This window comes from Procambarus clarkii, chromosome 60, assembly GCF_040958095.1.
Source record: "Procambarus clarkii isolate CNS0578487 chromosome 60, FALCON_Pclarkii_2.0, whole genome shotgun sequence".
Lineage (NCBI taxonomy): Eukaryota > Metazoa > Arthropoda > Malacostraca > Decapoda > Cambaridae > Procambarus > Procambarus clarkii.
The window spans coordinates 9400242-9409086 of NC_091209.1; the positions used below are offsets into that span (position 1 = coordinate 9400242).

General features: G+C 50.7%; 1 protein-coding gene across 7 annotated transcripts in view; it reads right to left on the reverse strand.

Moving 5' to 3' along the window:
* The window catches only part of Pka-C1 (Protein kinase, cAMP-dependent, catalytic subunit 1), an 894574-nt gene that overhangs the window by 255003 nt on the left and 630726 nt on the right, over positions 1-8845 (reverse strand). The gene's annotated exons all lie outside the window — the stretch shown is intronic.

Consider the following 8845-nt stretch of genomic DNA (forward strand, 5'->3'; position numbering starts at 1 on the left):
CTACCCATTTCATTATGTATGAGGTCAATTTTTTTTATTGGAGTTAAAATTAACGTAGATATATGACCGAACCTAACCAACCCTACCTAACCTAACCAACCCTACCTAACCTAACTTTTTCGGCTACCTAACCTAACCATTAAAGATAGGTTAGGTTAGGTTAGGTAGGGTTGGTTAGGTTCGGTCATATATCTACGTTAATTTTAACTCCAATAAAAAAAATTGACCTCATACATAATGAAATGGGTAGCTTTATCATTTCATAAGAAAAAAAATAGAGAAAATATATTAATTCATGAAAACTTGGCTTATTGGGCAAATCGGGCCTTGCATAGTAGGCTGAGAAGTGAATTCTGGCTACTAGGTACGACATATATATATATATATATATATATATATATATATATATATATATATATATATATATATATATATATATATATATATATATATATATATATATATATATATATATATATATATATATATATATAATTTTAAATATTTTCCCTTGTTGAATGAAAGCAGAAATAGAGGCAATTATGATGAACACTACAAGGAGGGGCGCCTCTTGAGTCACCACCGCCAGCCACTCCCTACACCAACACCTCCAAGTGTCTCCCCTCTCCCCTCGCTCCCCCTCGCATCCCTCCCGTGTCTCAACACCTGCTCTCTCACCCTCCCGCCACATGCCTAATGTTTCAACACCTGCTACCTCACCCTCCCTCCCTACACCAAATTCTACTCACGAATCTCTCGGTATTTATCCATTTTTTCTCACCTGTCCATCCCTCCCTGCCTCCCTCCCTCTGTCCATTCCTCCCTCCCTCCCTCCCTCTCCCTCTCCCTCTCTCTATCTCTCTCTCCCTGTTTTCCTTGATAACTCCAGCATTTTCCCTTTAAATGTCAAGTATCGTCTTAACCTCCCCCCCCCTCCCCTCCCAATCCGCCTGGGAGGTCGTCTCTACTCCGACCTCCGGAGACGAGGGAGGGTGCAGGAGAGGGAGGGTTAGGGGGGGGGGGGAGGAGGGGATAGGGGGATTCACTCACGCCAGAAAATCAATATGTACCTCACCCCGCCTGGCCGACTGTGTCTTGGCGCGCCTCACGGCTCCTCTGCCGGTAACTCCCCAAGATTATAATGCTCCTCGGCTCCTCCTCCATTCCCCTGCACACACACACACACACACACATTTCTGCTCTCGCATCTCGCGTGTTTGATGTCACTTCACCTTCCCTATTCACCTTACTGAATATACATGTTTCAAGAGTCAAGCTGCTACCTCCACTGCTCTGGTGACGTCAGACGGAGGAGACATGGAGGAAGACACGACACGCGACCCGACACGACAAGGCGCGCGATGACTGCGGAAACTATTAATGCTTTGGCAATACAACATACAAATACAATTATGAGGAGTAAGGGCCAAGTCATAACGACTATATAGCACTGGGAAGGGATCAGGATAAGATTTTGGGATGGGACGGAAGGGGGAAGGAATGGTGCCCAACCATTTGTAGTCGGTCGGGGATTGAACGCCGGCCTGCATGACACCGGCCAGATGCTTACCCTTGCATCGTTATGGAGTAAACCCATACGAGGTTTATAACCTGGTTAGAGGTTTACAGAGGATCGTAAAGAGCAGTTGTGTGGAGGGTTAACCCATCACAGGTCGCCTTTAATGGTCTGCCCTCAAGGTAACCCTAGTGTACTTACCTAGTTCTGCTTGCGGGGGTTGAGCTCTGGCTCTTTGGTCCCGCCTCTCAACTGTCACTCAACTGGTGTACAGATTCCTGAGCCTATTGGGCTCTATCATATCTACATTTGAAACTGTGTATGGAGTCAGCCTCCACCATCACTGCCTAATGCATTCCACCCGTTAACTACTCTGACACTGAAAAAGTTCCTTCTAACGTCCCTGTGGCTCTCTCACCAGTGTTAACGTCAGCCACTATCTCCAGAAACACATGTGAATAGAACATTTGTTCACGCCTGGCACCTGCACTCCTGAGGGGGGGGGGGGCTGGCACCTGCCCTCCGTGGCACTAGTAAGCTTGGAGAACCTCTGTACTGACCCTCGCTCCTCTCACCATGGTAACAAGTCCCTGGAGCCCCCAGCAGAGGGTCACACGGATAGACGCCAAGAATAATACAGGCCCGGTATGAGGGGAGGACTCATACTGTCCTCTCACGTCCCTCACTACCCCTCACGTCCCTCACTACCCCTCACGTCCCTCTCTACCCCTCACGTCCCTCTCTACCCCTCACCAGTTTGTTCCCCTGGTTCAGCCCCCCCCCCCCCACCATTACCAACTCAAGCTGCTCAAATGTTTTACTCAGCTTCTGCAATTTACACTTAGTTCTACCAGAATTATGGGCCAGGATTACTTTGTTTATAATGGAAGGTGAGGAGGAGGAGGAACTTGTGAGGGACAAGCTCTTACCCCCCCCCCCCCCTCACAGCCCCTTAAGTGTCTACTAGTGTCGGTGCTAGTGTCTACTAATGCCAGAACTAGTGCCAGTACTAGTGCCTACTAGTGGGACTACTAGTGCCAGTACTAGTGCCTATCTTGTTCCTGAGGTCAATGACATCCCTGAAGTCATAGTCCACATTCATCTCAATATTTTAATGATATCCATTATGAGGAATTGGGCGAAGGAGTGCGCGCGCGCGCGCACACACGCACACACACACACACACACACACACACACACGCACACACACACACACACACACACACGCACACACACACGCACACACACACACACACACACACGCACACACACACGCGCACACACACACACACGCACACGCACACGCACACACACACACACACACACACGCACACGCACACACACGCACACGCACACACACACACGCGCACGCACGCTACACCGTCACCTCCAGACACTCAAGTAATGCTCCAAGAAGTTGCTATCAGCCTTGCAAGAAGCAGCACAATAGGGACACGCCCTCCTGGAAAAAGATCAAGCCGTTGATATCACGAACCTGTCATCTTTAAGTCCACATCAATAGTGTCGAATATAATCGAAGTGCAATATAACAATGACTAAAATATAACAGTTATCTTGAGGTTATCTTGAGATGATTTCGGGGCTTAGTGTCCCCGCGGCCCGGTCCTCGACCAGGCCTCCACCCCCAGGAAGCAGCCCGTGACAGCTGACTAACACCCAGGTACCTATTTCACTGCTAGGTAACAGGGAGTGGAATAGGGACTATTCCCATACCAAGTGGGAGGAGCGGTGGCTGAGCGGACAGAACACAGGACGCATGATCGCCCGGGTTCGATCCCGGGCGAGAAACAATGGGCAGAGTTTCTTTCATCCTGATGCCCCTGTTACCTAGCCGTAAATAGGTATCTGGGAGTTAGTCAGCTGTCACGGGCTGCTTCCTGAGTGTGGAGGCCTGGTCGAGGACCGAGCCGTGGGGGCACTAAGCCCCGAAATCATCTCAAGATAACCTCAAGATACCTGGTCACTTCTGGTACAAGCCACACCACTATGGAGTCGTTATCTCGTCAAATTCCTCAGTATTTATTATACACCCCATACCCATCCCGTGGGAAAGGGGTGGAAAGGGTTACAGAGGCACATTAGGGCTCGGTAACCTCTTCCACCACCGCCAATGGGATGGGTATGGGGTGCACAATAGTCTCGCCATAAAGAAAACGGACAATGTGCAGAGGAATGCCATCAGACTAGTTCCAGAGATAAGAGGTACGAGTTATGAAGACTAAGAAATTAAACCAAGCTGGAAAATAAGTCAGTGGGGAACAATTACCACCTCAACATACGAGAGGAATATATAGAGGAGACAAGGGCGGTATCTGAGGTGGTGGTCAACAAACACGCCCAAACTGTTCAACACAATGTACGCAAATGAGCCACAGACGCAAGGAAAAAATATTTTCAGCGTCACATATTCATATGTAGACGTGACAACACAAGAGGGGGGAAGGGAGAGGGGGAAGGGAGAGGGGGAAGGGAGAGGGGGAAGGGAGAGGGGGGAAGGGAGAGGGGGGAAGGGAGAGGGGGAAGGGAGAGGGGGAAGGGAGAGGGGGAAGGGAGAGGGGGAAGGGAGAGGGGGAAGGGAGAGGGGGAAGGGAGAGGGGGAAGGGAGAGGGGGAAGGGAGAGGGGGAAGGGAGAGGGGGAAGGGAGAGGGGGAAGGGAGAGGGGGGAGGGAGAGGGGGGAGGGAGAGGGGGGAGGGAGAGGGGAGGGGAGGGAGAGGGAGGGCGAGGGAGGGCGAAGGGAGAGGGAGGGCGAGGGGGGGGGACGGGAGAATGGGGGGGGGGAGGAATTAAGGACAGTGCCCACCTTCCACGTTTTCTCTCACTACAGTCACACACACACACACTAGCCATTATCCCATTTTCTAGCACGACACTTTTTTGGCCTTAGGTAAAGTATACGTCAAAATGCGACCTGCTATTAGGAGGACGGGTCGCTCACGCAAGCAAACACCAACCAAGTCCACGGCTAAGTACAGAGACAGCAAGGACAACACACATGGGGTTGACCAGACCACACACTAGAAGTTGAAGGGACGACGACGTTTCGTTCCGTCCTGGACCATTCTCAAGTCGATTGTGAAAAGGAGATTGATTGATGAAGATTAAGCCACCCAAAAGGTGGCACGGGCATGAATAGCCCGTAAGTGAAAAGGAGGTAGAGACAGGCAATAAATAGGCAAGAGAGAGAGCTGAGGAGCAAAGTAAGGTGTAGGGGATAGTAGTAATAATGAGAACTGCAGAGGGCCTATTGGCCCATACGAGGCAGCTCCTATTATAACCACCGAATGAGAAGGAGATAGTAATAGGAACACATGGGGGGGGGGTGTGAGAGCACACTTAATAGTCCATAAAGCTTCACTATTACCTACAATGGCCGCTCTTATCCCAGTAGGTGCTTGTCTACAGTAGAGTAATTATGGTCGTCCTCACCACCTGTCATGCTGCTCAAGGTAATGGGGGGTGAGCAGGGACGCTGGCTGTCAACGGTGTGTTTCCTCGTGTCGGTCAACACCAGTCAAGCGGTGTTGGTGGCGGTGGAGGGGAACTTTAGGTTATCTTGAGGTTATCTTGAGATGATTTCGGGGCTTTTTTAGTGTCCCCGCGGCCCGGTCCTCGACCAGGCCTCCACCCCCAGGAAGCAGCCCGTGACAGCTGACTAACACCCAGGTACCTATTTTACTGCTAGGTAACAGGGGCATAGGGTGAACGAAACTCTGCCCATTGTTTCTTGCCGGCGCCTGGGATCGAACCCAGGACCACAGGATCACAAGTCCAGTGTGCTGTCCGCTCGGCCGACCGGCTCCCTTGTCAACACTACTACAATACAACCATGACCTCATTAGCGCATGTAGAGGGTCATAGTCAACACACAAACATTACGCCATCAGGCGGTCAGCATCATTTATATTTCAATATTGTATCCATCTTTGTAAGCGATTACGTATTTAGTCATTTTGCTGTGGAGGGAGTAAAGGCGACCAGCCGGTACGCGCAGGTCTGGCAGCTGCGGGAATGTGACAGTGTGAACTATAGCAGACGGGTCCTGGTTGAGACCTGCTTGGTATCAACCAGGGTCGACCCTGGTTGGGTCGTGTGCTTTGTTGACACGAAGTGTGTGTGTGGGGGAAGCTTAGCTTGCTCTCTCCCGCCAGAGTTGTCTGGCCTGAGTTATAAAGATTTTCGCCAAGAATTACTGGCAAGGTTGATAGGTACAGAAGAAAGCTTCAGAGGGCACCCGTGATGCTTACATTTTCTGGCCTGTTAACCTGTAGAACCATCAAGTGGAGTTCTTTACAGGTGTCGGGGGGGGGGGAGGGGGGACGGAGATGGTGATGGTGGTGGCGCCAGGCAGTTTACACAGAACGAGAGCACTGAGCACCAGACAGACAGACTTCCTGGTTGATACCTGGTTGATGGGGTTCTGGGAGTTCTTCTACTCCCCAAGCCCGGCCCGAGGCCAGGCTTGACTTGTGAGAGTCGACTCCAACTAAGCCAATATAAAACCCCACAAAGCCAACTGGCTCTTGTATAACCTTCTCTCTGGCTTCTGGGAGGCCGCCAGGCGACCCAACTTGACCCGGGACAAACCGTCACTAATATTTACGTGACCTACAGAGAGAGCAACACAAAGATGGCTTTCGTGTTGACCTGGAGTCCTTCAATATTTACCTCTCCTTGGGTTACTTGGGAACCCTCGTGAGCCGAGCTTCAGAGACGTCTATACCACCGCGTGACCTCGGACGGGAGGTCGAGCATTAGGTCATGACCTTGGGTTACTTGGGAACCCTCGTGAGCCGAGCTTCAGAGACGTCTATACCACCGCGTGACCTCGGACGGGAGGTCGAGCATTAGGTCATGACCTTGGGTTACTTGGGAACCCTCGTGAGCCGAGCTTCAGAGGCGTCTATACCACCGCGTGACCTCGGACGGGAGGTCGAGCATTAGGTCATGACCTTGAATAAAGGCTCGGACGTGTAGCTCGGCAAACTCTTATTGACTAAGACAGCCATGGTGCCGCCGGGAACAAGACTAAAATCGCGATCCCATGGACGAAGGTCGGAGATAACTGTGTAACCACGTGCACGTTATTAATGGTAAGAACTGGCACAGGCACTGTGAGAGGGAGAGGGGGTGAGAGGAGGGGGAGAGGGGAGAGGGAGAGGTGAGAGGGAGAGGGGAGAGGTGAGAGGGGAGAGGTGAGAGGTGAGAGGGGAGAGGGGAGAGGGGAGAGGTGAGAGGGGAGGGGAGAGGTGAGAGGGAGAGGTGAGAGGGAGAGGTGAGAGGGAGAGGGGACAGGGGAGGGGAGAGGTGAGAGGAGGGGGAGAGGTGAGAGGAGGGGGAGAGGTGAGAGGGGAGAGGGGAGAGGTGAGAGGGGAGGGGAGAGAGGGGAGGGGAGAGGTGAGAGGGAGAGGTGAGAGGGAGAGAAGGAAGAGGACGAGTCATCCCACACGTGTTGTTACCACAAGTGACACCAATAACGCGTTACGCTGTCACATAGTTCACCCTGACAAACATATTGAGTACACACACCAGATGACTGACAGACGACCTGTACACGTGATAAATGTATTTAATGAACATAACTTCCCACTCCTGCGCTATAGAAAAAACATTAAAATATAAAAACGGGAAACCACGTACAAAACACAGTCAAATCATACCATAGAACGATAAGGCAATGTAAAGGATCTGGGTGTACTCATGTCGGAAGACCTTATCTTTAAGGAACACAATAAAGTAGCCGTCACAACTGCAAGAAAAATGACAGGTTGGATAACAAGAACTTTTCAAACTAGAGATGCTATACCGATGATGACACTTCTGAATACAGTATTGCTAGTGCTCTCTAGAGTGGAGTACTGCTGCACAATGACAGTCCCTTTCAAAGCTGGAGAAATTGCTGACCTAGAGAGCGTGCAGAGATCCTTTACTGCTAGAATCCACTCAGTAAAACATCTAAACTACTGGGACCGACTAAAGAGCCTAAATCTGTATTCTCTTGAGCGCAGGCGGGAGAGATTCGTATTAATTTACACGTGGAAAATATTAGAGGGGCTGGTCCCAAACCTGCACACAGAAATAACATCACAGGAGACCAGGAGGCATGGCAGGATGTGCAGAATACCCCCGTTGAAGAGCAGAGGTGCAACAGGTACTCTGAGAGAGAACTATCAACATCAGAGGCCCGAGACTGTTCAACACGCTTACACTACACATACGGGACATAACTGGCCAACCCCTCACAGTGTTCAAGAGAGAACTATCAACATCAGAGGCCCGAGACTGTTCAACACGCTTCCACTACACATAAGGGACATAACTGGCCGACCCCTCACAGTGTTCAAGAGAGAACTATCAACATCAGAGGCCCGAGACTGTTCAACACGCTTCCACTACACATAAGGGACATAACTGGCCAACCCCTCACAGTGTTCAAGAGAGAACTATCAACATCAGAGGCCCGAGACTGTTCAACACGCTTCCACTACACATAAGGGGCATAACTGGCCGACCCCTCACACTGTTCAAGAGAGAACTATCAACATCAGAGGCCCGAGACTGTTCAACACGCTTCCACTACACATAAGGGACATAACTGGCCGACCCCTCACAATGTTCAAGAGAGAACTATCAACATCAGAGGCCCGAGACTGTTCAACACGCTTCCACTACACATAAGGGACATAACTGGCCGACCCCTCACAGTGTTCAAGAGAGAACTATCAACATCAGAGGCCCGAGACTGCTCAACACGCTTCCACTACACATAAGGGACATAACTGGCCGACCCCTCACAGTGTTCAAGAGAGAACTATCAACATCAGAGGCCCGAGACTGTTCAACACGCTTCCACTACACATAAGGGACATAACTGGCCGACCCCTCACACTGTTCAAGAGAGAACTATCAACATCAGAGGCCCGAGACTGTTCAACACGCTTCCACTACACATAAGGGACATAACTGGCCGACCCCTCACAGTGTTCAAGAGAGAACTATCAACATCAGAGGCCCGAGACTGTTCAACACGCTTCCACTACACATAAGGGACATAACTGGCCGACCCCTCACAGTGTTCAAGAGAGAACTATCAACATCAGAGGTCCGAGACTGTTCAACACGCTTCCACTACACATAAGGGACATAACTGGCCGACCCCTCACAGTGTTCAAGAGAGAACTATCAACATCAGAGGCCCGAGACTGTTCAACACGCTTCCACTACACATAAGGGGCATAACTGGCCGACCCCTCACAGTGTTCAAGAGAGAACTATCAACATCAGAGGCCCGAGACTGTTCAACACGCTTC